Here is a 16,383-nt window from a genome sequence, read left to right as displayed (position 1 = left end):
ACACCAATCCATTAATAATGATCAGTCTGTAACACCAATCCATTAATAATGATCAGTCTGTAACACCAATCCATTGATCGTCTATAATACCAGTCCATTGATAGCTATCAGTCTGTAATATCAATTTTCATAGTTATCAGTATATAATGCCAATCCATTGACGCTGATCAGTCAAAAGTATCAATCCGCTGAGGTACACACACGAACAAATCGAAACAATGCATCTCAGTGGAGTATCCTCTGCGCCACCGAGGCAGATTCCCCGTGAACAGAACACGAGACGCGCGTGCAGCAACGACTGTCACGCGCTAACTCACAGGCGCATGCGTGGAAGGTTGTCGTGTGCCTGGCTGGCACTGTAGAAGCCGGTGTAAGGTTGTTTTTTTTTCTTTTTATTTCTTGTGGTGGGGGAGTGAAGGTGTATGTACCAGCTTCCAGGAGGAGTACAGCTGGTTCATCAGGGAGCTGGCGGGATTCTATTTAAGCCGTGCGCCTGTGTGGATTCCTGCATAGTCAGTGCTGAGACGCCAGGTGGAACGAGATGGAAACGCTTCATTGCTGAACCGTAAGCGACATTTTCTGCTTGCATGCAAAGTTGTGAGTTTGTGCGTGCACGTTGTTGTCATCTGTGGCCTCCTCTTTTTAGCCTCCCTCGAGTTAACTTACATTGTGGTCTTCAAGTGCGTGAGCAAACTAATTTGACAGAAAAGTATAAGTGAATAATTATTATTCGTCACTGCGAGTCAATTGCTGAATAGAAACACGGTTATGGTTTCACTGGACTCCTGAAATTTGTCAAAGAACTTTATTTCTAAACACGGACTAACATTTGAGTGCCTGAAATGTTGGAACAAATTGACTGGAACGTAAAACAGGTTCTTCATGCTATCAAGTTTTGTCACTAAGGAGACAAGAAGGATTCACCAAAGCAACATAGATATACAATGTAATGAGATTACTTAAATTTATCATTAAACGCTTACAAAATAACAAATGAAGACGACTGCTGGGAAAGGGACAGTATCGTGTATAAACAGTATTCACAGTATATGAATAGTCGTAACAGTGTTTTTAACCAAACTTCGAAGAACATTACTTTTCATCCTTCTGTATATGCGTTTAAAGAAAATCGAGTAGCCGTGCTATTGACATTGATACCTCAAATTATTTGACAATGATTTTTTTTTTTTTTTTTTTTTTTTTATTGTGGTCTAACTCAAACTTTGATGGTGCTCGCATTCGGTGCATTTAGGCCTACACAATTACATATCGTGCGCTTGCAAGCATGCCCTTCAAACACAAGGGCACATGTATGATTATGTATGTAAGTATACATGTATGTATGTATGTCTCTCTCTCTTTCTTTCTCTCTCTCTCTCTCTCTCTCTCTCTCTCTCTCTCTCTCTCTCTCTCTCACACACACACAGCCTCTCTCTTTCTGTCTGTGTGCGTGTGTTCATTTTACTCCTGTTGAGTCCAACCAGCAACAGCATACGCATTGCACAAGTAATGGGTTCTTAAGTATAAAAAAAAACCAACACCTATATTTTCATTGAAAACCTTTCTTTTAAAGTAAAAAAAAAACAAACAAAAAACCACCTATATTTTCATTGAAAACTTTTCTTTTAAAGTAAAAAAAAACACCAAAACAAACACCTATATTTTCATTGAAAACCTTTCTTTTGCCATCGGTGTTGGGTTCGTAGAGAAAACTGAGTGAGAAAAAGAAGAGAGAAAGAGAGGAACGACGACAGCGACGATCATGACAATGACGATGACGTTTGCCGCGAAGACGTCGACGATGATGACACTGAAAACTACATTTATGATAATGTATTCATTCCTTGTAATATAGAAGAGATCGTTGCATCGTACCACACTCAAATTTAACAACGGGAAGAAGCAAACAGCAACAAAATTAGACAAAGTATGTATCGCATTTGGAAACACATACCAACACTTTACCCTGTTGTTGTTTTTTCCTGACAGATGTGAAAAGTAATAGTACTAATACCGACACTAAACAGCTTTCTGTACAAATGTGACAGAACATGTGTCAGAAAACTCAACCCAAGCTTTGGGAGTCTGAAAATGAGACAAAATTAAAGTTTGATATTTGTTGTGATGCATCTTTTTTTTCTATCGCGTTTATGTAGAAAGTTCTTTCAATTTGGGCTTATGCATTGTTCATATGTTTACGTTACCATTCATTAACAGGGCAAAAATGGTCACACAATTGGGAAGGAAAAAAGTCAAAGATTAGAAATCATAGCGAAAGAAAGTTCTAAAAGTACCAAACCAGTTGACATTTACCCTGTTCTGTCTCAAGTTCCAACCACATTGTGGAATGCTTGATATGCATATGGCCATTAAGGGACAAATTAGGACCACCTTTATTGCTCTGGATCACTTCCATGAGGACAAAAAATCAAATTCACTGAGTGAAAATGTAATAAAGCATATTCTGCATAACCTTTTATTTCTTTTTTTTCTTCTTTAAAAAAAAAAACAACTCTGACATAAAACACGGGAATCAGTGTAAAATGATAAACTGCGGTCGCATGAACCTTTGAAATACAACGGTGAAGACATGTCATGGTTTCCCTTGCGTGTGCGAACAAATGCAGCTTGAGTTGTCTTAACTGAAACTAGGCTCATCATCACAGACACAGAGAGAGAGAGATCCGAGTATGTGTCTGATCAAGTTTGGCCAAATGAACAGCCGTCCACCCCCGAAAACGGAGTATGGCTGCCTACATGGTGGGGGTAAAAACGGTCATACACGTAAAAGCCCACTCGTGTTCATACGAGTGAACGTGGGAGTTACAGCCCACGAACGAAAAGTAAGAAGAAGAACAGCCGTCCGCATGTAATGCCGCAGCTTTATAATTGAGTCAGGGCATATAATGTGAGCATGTGAATTTTTTTTCTGACCTTTTTCCTCCTTTTTCATGACTTTCTTTTTTTTTACAACATAATTTTGTGACGGGTTTTTTATGTAAGTTTTTTTTTCTTGTTTTTTTTTTTTTGTTTTTTTTTCCCCCTGTGACGTTCTTTACTATAACCGGTTAGCGTTTCCAACGCTAGTCATCACAGCAGGCCTAATCATTCTGTCCACATTTTTCCCACAGCGCTGATGAGAGTGCCCTTTACGTGTAACAATTTCACTCCTTCTAATCGTGAATCAACACCCCTTCCTATCAGTGCCAAAGGTCGTTACTGCTGGACGCCAAAGATAATGACCACAAATTAATGTTTCAGTGTCAGTACATGGTATACTATGTGATGTTTGATCTATAGCATGAAAAGGTTAGATTCTTGCTGGGTGTAAGTAGTATCTTGTTTTCAAACACAGTGAAAAAAAGGTTTTAGGAATGTGTGTTGAATCGATTTTGCGTTGCGAGAATGTTACATCGTTTTGTTTTCGCGCTGATCCACTTAAAAAAACAACAAACAAAAATCTTCTTTTTTTTTTAGATGTGGAAAGAAAATTTAGAATGTTTATTTCGCACAAGCTCGTGGTATTAAAAACAGTTTTTGATATTAAAAAAAGAAGAATTTGGAAAAGTAATATGCTGTTATGAAGGGTATACTTCACCGGCAAACACGTGAAAGCACTGACCGGCAGCATGCAAGCATTGTCACCAGTGACGGGAGCGTGGGTGGCAGCCAGAAGTGTAAAATGCATGATTTCAATATCAATGTTTTGGTGCACTTGAAACAAGTCAAATTAAAAAAAAAGTCAACAATGACTGTCGACAGACAAAAACAAGCCCATACCCCTACCACCACACACGCGATACACCCCCTCCCTCCCCCCCCCCCCCCCCCGCCCCCCCCCCCCCCACACACACACACACACAAACACACGCTTGCATGCACACGACTACGCACACACAACATATATCTCGCCAATAAATCAATATCAAATTCATATTATCATTTTAAAAATCAAAAACAGAAAGAGAAAAAGATGCCACACTCCACTCATGTGCACGCGCGTCCTTTTCGGTAAACTGGCATCAGTATAATAAGTGATGGATCTCTGCGGACTGCTGGCAGGCGGCAGAACAGAAGATGAGGCGAAAAGATTGTTGTTGTTGTTTAGATGATAAAAGCAAACGATCATAACATGGGCTGCTTCAGCCACTGATTAAGAGGAAGTCGTCATGTGATAATGCAGCACTGGTGTGCGGAAGAGAACGCTGATTGATGGAAAGCGAAAATTGTCATCATGAATTGATAGAGCCACTCTGCAGATGCCGCTTTGACCGCACAAGTCATACAGTAATGATTTTGACTTCTTTTGCTGCAGTGATTTAGGTTGGAATATTCAAATCAAAACCAGCCCAGGTTTGAAAATTTTTATTTAAGATTTACATTGCACAACCGTGTTGTTTTTGACCGTGTTGAATAATTACTTTCTTGAAGAAGGTAATTACTCATTTCACAATGAAAATGATACTTAAGACCTTTTTCAAGCAAATAGACATGTTTTACTCGTTCCCCCACCCCCACTCCTCAACAGACATGCCACGGTTTTCCCGTCCGTTTGGTCCAATGCACGGACGAATGTAGGTCTATTTTTAGGTTCGTGGGTACAGTCGCTGCCCTTTCTCACGGGAGTGAATTCCCTTCAGGAGGGGTCCTTGATTGCCTTGACTCTGTCCGCAGTGGCGGCGGTGAACTGTTGCTGAAATAAACACGTCTTGTGTTGTCTGGCTAATCTGGGCTTCTCTTCCCTGGGAGGACTGCCCACCTCGTGGCTAACGAGCGTCGTTTTCCTGGGTGTGGGAACTGTTTTCCTGTAGCACGAAAGTCTTTGTCGGTCATGGCTCCATCTGGCCGAGTTTGAAATCACGTCTCCCTCTTGGTCAATGTCGTCCTCGCTTTGCACATACTCCGTGAAATGTAAAGAAATATTTTGTAGTAAAATAGTGCAGTTTTCATATATGAAAAAAATCAGGTGTGGAAAAACTTTAAAATTCTTTTTGAAATGATTTTTTTCATAAAAAATGTATTCGATTAGACAGTAGCACAGCAGGAAACACGGGTTCCATTGTTTGATTGCTTTAGCCTTTTTTTTTCTTCGTGTAGAATATCAAGAGAGTTTGTATGTTATTGCATTATGTCAATGACAGAATACCTACATCCCCGATGTTCTTACTGTAGATAAGGATTATTTACAATGATTAACATAAGTTGCTTTGTAATATTGTACAGTTACGCGTCTTTTCAAACAAAGGAACCTTGTTTCCAGTGGAAAAAAGAAAGGAACAACGGGAAGAAAAAGTGAAAATGCATCCTAGTTATTTAGTATGTTATCTTCCATAAAACAGAGGCTGAATGAACGTGTTCTGACGCTACAGACTGGGAGTCCAAGGTATTCCTCATCGTATGACTGTTTTGTCCTCACACGCTCTCCAGCATTGTCTGAGACATCCCCCCCCCAGCACCCCCTCCCCCCACGCCCCCCTCATCCTCGGGGAAACCACTCACATACGCCGCGTTGTCGCCTAGCGAGGGAAAGTATCACTTTAAAAACTGTGACATGAAATACGACGCATTGTTGTGATTTGTGGTAGTGTTTGATATTTGAGAGTTCGTATGTTACTGCATTACGTCAGTGACAGAATACCTACATTCCCGATGTTCTTACTGTAGATAAGATTATTTACAATGATTAACATATGTCGCTTTGTAATACTGCACAACTCCTCCTCACTAAAAAAAAAGTCACCTGTGCTGGTCAGGCAGTGAGGACACACACCGACAAATAAGCCTGTCTGCCTACTCATCCGTCGGTCCGACGGGAGTCTCCATCATCATCAGATAAAAAAAAAATATGTGTGGTACGCCGTTTCCACTTATGTGGCGCGCCTTGATTACGATGTTTACTTCGTAAAAACTGATTTTATTGAGCAACGGAGTACGTTGTATGACTGGCGTTTAATAAAGAAAGGGAAACATATCCATAGATAATGACGAAACTAAACAGTTGAACATACCCGATTTTGTCGCGTTATGCGAAAAAAAGGTGTGTGTGTGTGCATGCATGCATGCGTGCGTGTGTGCGTGTATGTGTTTAATGCTAGTTACCAGGATGATAATCTGTGCATTTGTATTGGAGCTGTTTGCACAGTTCAGACAAGGAATACTTTAAACGTAAAACTGGGAATTACAAAACAAACAAAAATGAATGCGCAATACGGAGACACATCCATAAAATGATTCCGGAGAAAGTGTCAGCGAAAACATTTAAAACACTTTATTTTTCAGGCCTCTCTTTTCTTCAGTGAATAATTATGAGTTTGCTCAGTGCGTGAGAGAGCGAGAGGAAGAGAGAGAAAGGACAGAGAGACAGACAGACAAGGACAGATAGAGAAAGAGTGACAGAAAGACACAGAGAAAGATAGAGGAAGTGCGTGCGAGTGTGTGTGTTGTTTGTGTGTGTGTGTGTGTTGTGTGTGTGTGTGTGTGTGTGTGTGTGTGGTACAAATGTGGGCGAAAATGGTTATACACACTGAATTCAATACCATATTCTTTCCACCTCCTTCTCTTTCCCTTTCTGTGTCTCATGCTCTCTCCCTCTCTCTCTCTCTCCCACTGTCTCTCCCACTCACACACACACACACTCTCTCTCCCTCCCTCTCTCTCCCTCTCTTTCCCACTCTCTCTTTCCAGTCTGTCCCTCCTCACTCCTCTCCCTCTCTCTTTTAGAGTACAATAGTGTACCATCTCTTATCCCTTTATCCCTTGGTTTCCTCATTCAGTATGTCTCTCCCATTTTTATCCACTCCTCTGTCTCATATGTACGTCTATCTGTCTCCCTGTCCACGTGTTTCTGTCTGTCCATATTCGTCTATCTGTCTCTCTGTCTACGTGTTTCTGTCAGTCCATATGTACGTCTGTCTGTCTCTCTGTCTACGTGTTTCTGTCAGTCCATATGTACGTCTGTCTGTCTCTCTGTCCACGTGTTTGTCCATATGTTCGTCTATCTGTCTCTCTGTCCACGTCTTTCTGTCTGTCCATATGTACGTCTGTCTGTCTCTCTGTCCACGTGTTTCTGTCTGTCCATATGTACGTCTGTCTGTCTCTCTGTCCACGTGTTTCTGTCTGTCCATATGTACGTCTGTCTGTCTCTCTGTCCACGTGTTTCTGTCTGTCCATATGTACGTCTGTCTGTCTCTCTGTCCACGTGTTTCTGTCTGTCCATATGTACGTCTGTCTGTCTCTCTGTCCACGTGTTTCTGTCTGTCTTGAGGAAGGTGGCAGAATGGTTAAGACGCTCAGCTGCCAATACAGAGAGTCCGTGAGGGTGTGGGTTCGAATCCCGCTCTCGCCCTTTCTCCTAAGTTTGACTGGGAAATCAAACTGAGCGTCTAGTCTTTCGGATGAGACGATAAACCGAGGTCCCGTGTGCAGCACGCACTTGGCGCACTGAAAAAGAACCCATGGCAACGAGAGTGTTGTCCTCTGGCGAAATTACATAAAATGAAATCCACTTTCATAGGTACACAAATATGTAAGCATGCACTCAAGGCCTGATTAAGCGCGTTGGGTTATGCTGCTGGTCAGGCATCTGCTCAACAGATGTGGTGTAGCGTGTATGGATTTGTCCGAACGCAGTGACGCCTCCTTGAGAAAGTGAAACTGAAAAACTGAAACTATATGTTCGTCTATCTGTCTCTCTGTCCACGTGTTTCTGTCTGTCTATATGTTCGTCTATCTGTCTCTCTGTCCACGTGTTTCTGTCTGTCCATATGTACGTCTGTCTGTCTCTCTGTCCACGTGTTTCTGTCTGTCCATATGTACGTCTATCTGTCTCCCTGTCCACGTGTTTCTGTCTGTCCATATGTACGTCTGTCTGTCTCTCTGTCCACGTGTTTCTCTCTGTCCATATGTACGTCTGTCTGTCTCTCTGTCCACGTGTTTCTGTCTGTCCATATGTACGTCTGTCTGTCTCTCTGTCCACGTGTTTCTGTCTGTCCATATGTACGTCTATCTGTCTCTCTGTCCACGTGTTTCTGTCTGTCCATATGTACGTCTGTCTGTCTCTCTGTCCACGTGTTTCTGTCTGTCCATATGTACGTCTGTCTGTCTCTCTGTCCACGTGTTTCTGTCTGTCCATATGTACGTCTATCTGTCTCTCTGTCCACGTGTCTGTCCATATGTACGTCTGTCTGTCTCTCTGTCCACGTGTTTCTGTCTGTCCATATGTTCGTCTATCTGTCTCCCTGTCCACGTGTTTCTGTCTGTCCATATTCGTCTATCTGTCTCTCTGTCCACGTGTTTCTGTCTGTCCATATGTACGTCTGTCTGTCTCTCTGTCCACGTGTTTCTGTCTGTCCATATGTACGTCTATCTGTCTCCCTGTCTACGTGTTTCCCAGTTGTTGGTTTCTTTTCTTTTCTTTTTTTAAAGCATAAAACCGTCCAGAAACTGAAGCGAGAAGCGAGAGACAACCTCTTAAATGGATTGTCTTTTGTCTTCCCCGGTTCAATCAGTCAGTCAGTCAACTAATCAATCAGTCAAACAATTTTAATGTCCTCATAAAAATACAAGGAAAATTAACATGTTTGGCGACAATATCACATGAGATAATGCATTAAAATGACGTTTTTCGTTCATGAAATTGTAAAAAAAATATAAGTAAATGAATAGATAAATGAATAGATAAATAAATAAAGATCGGCCCACTTAAACCTTAAGAAATATGATGTACGTAACCCAGAGCAATTCTTTCTCTCTCAAAAAAACTCTCCAGCCTTCTCTCCCGGGATCCATCCCGGATTGTCCTCTGCCCAGCCTCCTCCCCCCTCCCTCTCTCTCTCTCTCTCTCTCTCTCTCTCTCTCTCTCTCTCTCTCTCTTTACCACCCCACGCACGGGCCCCATTTCTCACTATCTCTTACGACTCCCACTTTCACTCCTCACAGCATTTTAAAAGTCAAAATACATCAACAACACTACTTTGAATCCTTATAAGATAATGAACAAATATTTCTCCCCATAAAACAAATTTCATCAAAATGGACGAAGTCATTTAACACAATTAAATACGTATGTTAAAATCATTAAGCATAATTGTAACACACACACACACACACACACACACACACACACACACACACACACACACACACACACACACACACACTGTGTCGTGTCGGTTGAGAACAGCCAGACGAGTCCGGTGGTGTCACTGAAGGGACTCGTTGTGGAGCCACATGTTTGTTTGGAGGAAGGAGTTCCTCATGCGCTTGGTCTTGGTCCTGAAACAGAGCAGTCGTTAAGAAGACTCCCTCCAGGACTTACAAGCAGTCAGCACCTGGTGGAGTGGGTGGGTGGGTGGCGTCCGCTCGGGTCCTTTGCAGCGTGCTGAGAGCAGCGGCATGGAACAGCGTGTCCAGTCCAGGGGCGTCATTGTTTCACCGATGATGGAGGATGCATTCAAGATGACCTTCTCCTCACTCTGCCTCTCCATGTCGACCTTCTTGGTGTTGCACTGGTAGCATAGCTGGTTGAAGATCAACACGCTGTGGATAGTGGACTTGTAGATGTGGAAGATCCAGGGATTCCCTTTGAACTGTCTCGACTTCCACGGGAGCTGAATAGCTTTCTTGCAGACAGCATCGACGTTGGAGAACAGTGGAACCGGCCGTCGATCAGGATGCCCAGGTACTTTCGGAGGTCGACCATCGCCACAGGCTTGTCCCTGATGACAATGGGGTCAACGCTGGGCTTGGACATCCTGAAGTCGGCCACCGCTTCTTTCGTTTTCTGGACGTTCAGTTCCAGGAACTTGCTGTTAGCAACAACACTCGACCAGCTCCTCCACGGCGAGCCTCGTCACACCTCAAAACCAGTCCGGACAGCCAAGTGTCGTTTGTGAACTTGGCCAGCACAATGGAGTCGTCGTTGCTGTGGCAGTTGGCGGTGTACAGCGTGAAGAGAGCTGGCGAGAGGACGCAGCCCTGTGGAGCTCCGGTTTGGGTGCTCAGAGCGTCCGACGGGGCTGGTCCGAGTGAAGATTGAAATATGTCATTATGCGAATCGCTACGAAGCGATGAATATTGAAAAATGGCATTATGGGAATCGCTACGAAGCGATGGAGATTGAAATAAGGCATTATGAGAATCGCTACGAAGCGATGGAGATTGAAATATGGCATTATGGGAATCGCTACGAAGCGATGGGGTGCAACGCGACGCGAAGGCACGACACACGATGTCATAATTATGGCAGGCCCACCGTCAGAGTCTGTCGGAGAACAGACACCAGAATAATATACCGACTGGGGATATAATCATTTGGATAAGAGCAATGGAAGGGGAGAGATTCCGCCAAAGCGTATCATCGTTCGACAATTTTGTTAATTTGAAGGTCGCTTTACTGATGCACAAAGAGAGCAGGGGGAAAAGACCGAGGGTTAGCCGAGGGATGTTTTATTTGTGCAAGATGCGTGCGGCACGAAGCATACGAGTTACTATCCCTCGAGAAAAAGACCAGCATTCACGAAAGGTCTAATGGCATGGGGAAATAGAGAAAGATACGGACACGGATAATTTATTCAATGGTGGGCAATCGCCCCTCATGAAGGGGTGCAGACACGTGATCATAAAACGAAATTAGCAAATACGCGGTCATATCTTCTCTTCAATAAACAAACTTAGTTTTGAACACGGAAAGAAACGAAACGAGTGTGTTTTAAGAGGGTAAATATACACGTTTTCTTTTTTTCCCCTTTTTTAGTATCCATCCCTCTGGACAAAAAATTGAAAAAAGATAAGAAAAAAAGCACACACGAAAATGATTATATATATATATACATATTGCTAAGCATATATCTATAGTTCAATGACATGTATAGACAATACAGTAATGGGAAAGATTGTGAAAGGGAGGGAGGGAGGGAGAGAGAGAGAGAGAATTGATCAGGGAAAATGATAACCATTTACAGTTTTTCGGCATCCATCTCTCTCAGATAAGCGAAGAGCACATCAAATGAACTACGTCCAGAATTGATAAAAGAAATATCCGGTAATATATGACCAGACAGTACGGAAGGAACAAACAGAACGAACAGCGTGGGAAGATAATGATGGGGAAAATAATTCCGGAGATTTAGGGGCAAGAAAGGACTGTATTTATGCGGTCTGCCGGATACAAAAGCTATCGTGTTGCGAGTGCAATAATGGACGGGCAGACCGCAATAAAGAAGAAGCATAATAAATTATGCACAGAGAGAGGGGCAAGAGATTGGGGGTGGGTGGGTGGGGCTGGAGGGGAGAGAGAGAGAGAGAGAGAGAGAGAGAGAGAGCAACAGACAGACAGAGACAGAGGGATCGTTTCGTTTTCGTTTATTTAATTATAGTCTGTTCGTCTAAGATGATGATATTAGACTGAGGAGACAGAGGGAGAGAGACAGAGAGAGCGGCGGAGAGTTAGCTTTGATAAATTATATTGTCTGACGGACGCAATAGCCGAGTAGTTATAGCATTAGACTTTCAATCTGAGGGTCCCGGGTTCGAATATCGGTAACGGCGCCTGGTGGGTAAAAGGTGGAGAATTTTCCGATCTCCCAGGTCAGCCTTTGTGCAGACCTGCTTGTGTCTGAACCCCTTTCGTGTGTATGCGCAAGCAGAAGATTAAATATGCACGTTGAAGATTATGTAATCCATGTCAGCGTCCGGTGGGATATGGAAAGAAGAACATACCCAGTATGCACACACCCGAAAACGGAGTATGGCTGCCTACATGGCGGGGTAAAAACGGTCATACACGTAAAAGCCCACTCGTGTACGTACGAGTGAACGTTGGAGTTGCAGCCCACGAACGAAGAAGAAGATACATTGTCTTTTAGCGTCAGACGTAATCCATTAGATGGGCATTTTCTGTTTGGGGTTTGAAAGGAGGGGTGGGGCAAAGTGGGTAATATCTGTCTGCATAAAAAATTATTTTAAAAGAAATCAACTAACATGTGTACAGTTGAACAAATAAAAATAATTAAATCTAAATTAACTAAAATGCTATTCCATTGACAACCATAATAAGAGGGGGCGAGACAGAGATACAGAGACGTTTCACACAGGCATTCAAACAGGAGCTTGACCACTTAACTGGGCTCTGTGGGTGTCAGTTTATTCTCACCATGGACCATGTAAAAAGATAAGTATTTTCTAGATACATTTTATTCAGTATTTCTCCCAAAACTTGAAAGGGAAATAAAACAAAACAAAAAGGAAACCAGCAAAACCCACGAGAAAATAAGAACCGAATACAATAGAGAATTTTGATTTTTTTTTTTCATAGAAAATAAAGCGTTGAAAATTTCACAAACAATAGTTCCATTTTCATGAAATGCATAACATATTTAGCATGTTCTCGGTATTTTAAAAGTTGTTCTCCATGTGAAATGCCCATTTATGAAATTCATATACTTAACTTTCCCTTTCAGTATTAAAAGCGGACAGGTTACACACATATATTAAACAGGCATCCTTAGCTCTGTCATTTTAATCAGATCAGTTCATTCCGTTATCACAGCAAGTATTCAAAAGACTTTAGCCATATCAGATCAGGGATAATACGGAGAATACGATATGAGACCGTATTCAATCACAGAAATTGAATTGGACTACCATTTCAAAGACCGTAACAAAACCAAAGCTTGTCGCCTAATCCGATTTTTTATGCTGATTGTCTAATCCGCCAGGATGATTAAATCATTATTTTCCTTCTTTCCTTTCTCTTCCTGTTTTGACTGCAAAAACAATATCTAAGTGAATATACAACACCTCTATACACGTTCATGTTCTCGTCATATATCTGCCTACTCACGCACACACATGCATTCACACCACACCACACGTACACAGACACACACACACACACACACACACACACACACACACACACACACACACACACACACACACACACACTTTTCAATGTCAAGCGGTACACTAGACCATCAAGGGCTTAGGGGCCGATAATGATAAGGTGCAGCGATGAAATTAGATTGACTGTCTGGCAGTGCAGGTTCTGGTGGCACTTCGGCGTGCGTGACACTGTCTCACTGTTGGAGGTAGACTAAAAGAATCTTGGTAAAAGTCGACTTACGTGGGATAAAAGAGGCGACGTATCGAGCCACAGGCTCTTCTTCAGGAAAAAAAAAATCACTGTCTCACTGTTGCCGTTTTCAATCCAGGAACTCTGGTTTTCGTGCCGTTTGTTCAGTTATATACTCATTGTCATTATGTGAGAGTGTGTCTCCGCATCCTCTGTGTGTGTGTGTGTGTGTGTGTGTGTGTGTGTGTGTGTGTTGCGATATATAGGAATGTGAGACGTGATAGAGAACGAGAGAGAGAGAGAGAGAGAGAGAGAGAGAGTGTGTGTGTGAAGCTGCGATAAGTATGAATGTTCGTGTGTGTGTGCATGTGAGCGTCTGCGTGCATTTGTGTGTGGGTGTGGGTGTGTGTTGGTGTTGCGATATATAGGAATGTGAGACGTGATAGAGAACGAGAGATTAAGAGACAGACAGACAAACTGAGAGAGAGAGAGAGAGAGTGTGTGTGTGTGTGTGTGTGTGTGTGTGTGTGTGTGTGTGTGAGTGTAGTGGAAGCTGCGATTTGTAGGATTGTGTGTGTGTGCAAGTGAGAGTCTGCGTGCATCTGTGTGTGAGTGTGTGTGTGTGTGTGTGTGTGTGTGTGTGTGGAAGCTGCGGTACGTCAGTAGGAATGTGTGTGCATGTGAGAGAAAGAGAGAGAGTGGTGGGAGGATAGGGGGTGTGTGCCAACTGAAAGCAATGGACAGAATCTGAAGAAGAGGGGGAAAAAACTAGGCGCCATCTGGATTTAGTGTTCAGTCATGAGTTGTTCTTTCTCCTGCCGTCCTTGACCATATTCCTTCCCCGCTCCCCACCTCTACCTCCTCCCTCCCCTCCCTCCAGCCAACCCCTCATCACATGATGCATAGCTGGGGCTGTGGAGAGTGGGTGTGGATGGGGTGGGGGTTGTAGCAGGATGAGCTAAATTTTGTGTGCGGGGGAATGGAGGGTGGGGGGTGCTGGCGGGATGAGGTAGCATTTTGTGTGCAGTGTGTTTGGGAAGTGTTAAACTTGGGCGTGGAAATAGGTTTTTAAGTTGCGATATGATATGATGGTGTCATGACACCAAGTTGGTTGTCATAATGTGCTTATTGTAAAGGTCAGATTTCCTGTATGGTGTGGCTGTGTTACCGTATTAATTTGAACTTGATATTTGGAGAAAGGCTCGTGATGCATGTGTCTTTTGGCGCTGAGGTGATTATATGTTCACAAGTTGCCTTGTGAAGTGCACCAAAATTCTTGCCACTTCCCTCTCTGCGCACAGCTGAACTGGTCACAGGAGTGACCTGGGAAAAAATAGACCTTGGGGTCTGAGTCATAGAACAGTCACCATTCTGAGAGAGAATGTGAGATGTAACCTTGTTGAACTGTGGAGGTTCAGGGAAGCTGATTTTGAAGTACTGGATCCTCAGCGCCTGGCCTGTTTTTGGACGAAGGTGTTTGGCTGAAAAATCGCACTTCCTGGATTGGACTTTTCATATGATTTTTATATATCAATAACCAGAAAGGAGTGTCTTTACGTCGTTATGTTGTTTATTCCTGGGTAAGAGTGAGGTCAGAATGCGAACGTTGTGTGCGAGTCTATCTGTCGTGTGAGCTTGAGTTGAGTGAATGCGGCAGTGTGACAGATAGAAAATAAAACAGATAATGAATGAATAAATAGATAAATAAATAAATAGATAGATAAAAATTTTTGTCATGGAGCAAGAACAGGGATCAGGCAAGAGCAGGCAACAGACAGATTGCTTTCAACTTTAGGAGGAAGGATAAGGCAGGCGATGTGGGAAGGGGGTGCGGAGGTTGGGGGTGGAGAAGAGTATCTTGCTTTTCTTCTTCTTCTTCGTTCGTGGGCTGCAACTCCCATGTTCACTCGTATGTACACGACTCGGGAGTGGGCTTTTACGTGTATGGCCGTTTTTACCCCGCCTTGTAAGCAGCCATACTCCGCTTTCAGGGGGAGGGGGGTGCATGCTGGGTATGTTCTTGTTTCCATAACCCACCGAACGCAGACATGGATTACAGGATCTTGAACGTGCGTATTTGATCTTCTGCTTGCGTATACACACGAAGGGGGTTTAGGCACTAGCAGTTCTGCACATATGTTGACCTGGGAGATCGGAAAAATCTCCACCCTTTACCCACCAGGCGCCGTTACCGAGATTCGAACCCGGGACCCTCAGATTGAAAGTCCAACGCTTCAACCACTCGGCTATTGCGCCAGTCTGGCTGGTGCTGGTTTTGGAGAAAAACGCGAGACTGGCGAGGAAGGGGTATAGGGTAGTTAAGTGACAGGAAAAAGGCTAGGAAGCGATGGTTAGCGATGTAACAGTTGTGTAAATGTATACCGGCGCAGTTTCTGTCACGCTATTCTCCTTGTGGGGTTGGTTTGAGTGGGAAGGGGGTGGGTGGCAGTGGCGGAAGAAGTTATACCACAACAGACAGCATGATGCTTTCCCTTTGCAGGATCAGTTGTCCCTGCGGATCGCTCTCTCGTTACCGAACTAGCAGAGTCGCTGCACTGCTGTCTGTATTGTGCTAATATTTAGGCACTACATGCGCCAGTCACTTATTGCTGTGCCATTTTTCTTATATAATATTTATTACTGCAAAAAGCAATGCTATTGTGTTTTTTCCCTCCCCAGAGTGAGTGTATGATCGTGTATTGTATTTCGTTTTGTTATTTTTGCCACTATGATCCCTTTGTATGTTGAAGGGGAGCCGGGTGGGGCATTCCCATATATTCATAGTTTTTTTTTCTGAATTCTTTTTATTCAGGCTGACTGTAAATATAAATGGTGAATGAAAAAAGGGTGCTTGTTCCAGCAACAACAGAAACTCAGTGTGTGTGTGTGTGTGTGTGTGTGTGTGTGTGTGTGTCTGCGTGCATATATATATATAAAGATATATATATATATATTGGGGGGGGGGGGGGCGGGGGGGGCGCTCTGACATGGCAAAACTAAGCGTAGCAGACGGTTGTGTTAAAATGATCAACACTGAGACGAAAGCACCGGCACGTCACTGAAAAATTCAAACATTGCCTATCTTTAAAAACACCCTGATAATTTATAAAGACTAATATCTATATCAGTCAATGCCAAGTAATGTTTGCTGCGCTCCTACGTATTTTGGGGGGTAATCTGATGAATTTGATTTTAGTCTAACCGTTTTGCCGACAGAAAATTATTTATTGCGACGCCGAGGTAACGTCATATTTTTGTTCGTTGCATAGATTCCTTTGCTGTGTTTACGCGTTACCTCTCGTGGTTGACTT

General features: G+C 43.1%; 1 protein-coding gene across 1 annotated transcript in view; it reads left to right on the top strand.

The window, feature by feature from the left end:
- The first annotated feature begins 382 nt into the window (after positions 1–382).
- Positions 383–16,383, top strand: part of LOC143298828 (glycine receptor subunit alpha-2-like) — a 139,181-nt gene continuing 123,180 nt past the window's right edge. Inside the window, exon 1 of the mRNA XM_076611821.1 lies at positions 383–565. The gene's annotated coding sequence lies outside the window, so the exon portion shown is untranslated. The remainder of the gene's footprint in view (positions 566–16,383) is intronic.

Source organism: Babylonia areolata, chromosome 24, assembly GCF_041734735.1.
Source record: "Babylonia areolata isolate BAREFJ2019XMU chromosome 24, ASM4173473v1, whole genome shotgun sequence".
Classification (NCBI taxonomy): domain Eukaryota; kingdom Metazoa; phylum Mollusca; class Gastropoda; order Neogastropoda; family Buccinidae; genus Babylonia; species Babylonia areolata.
The sequence above is the reverse complement of the archived record's forward strand: the minus strand, read 5'-3'. Positions and strand labels throughout refer to the sequence as shown.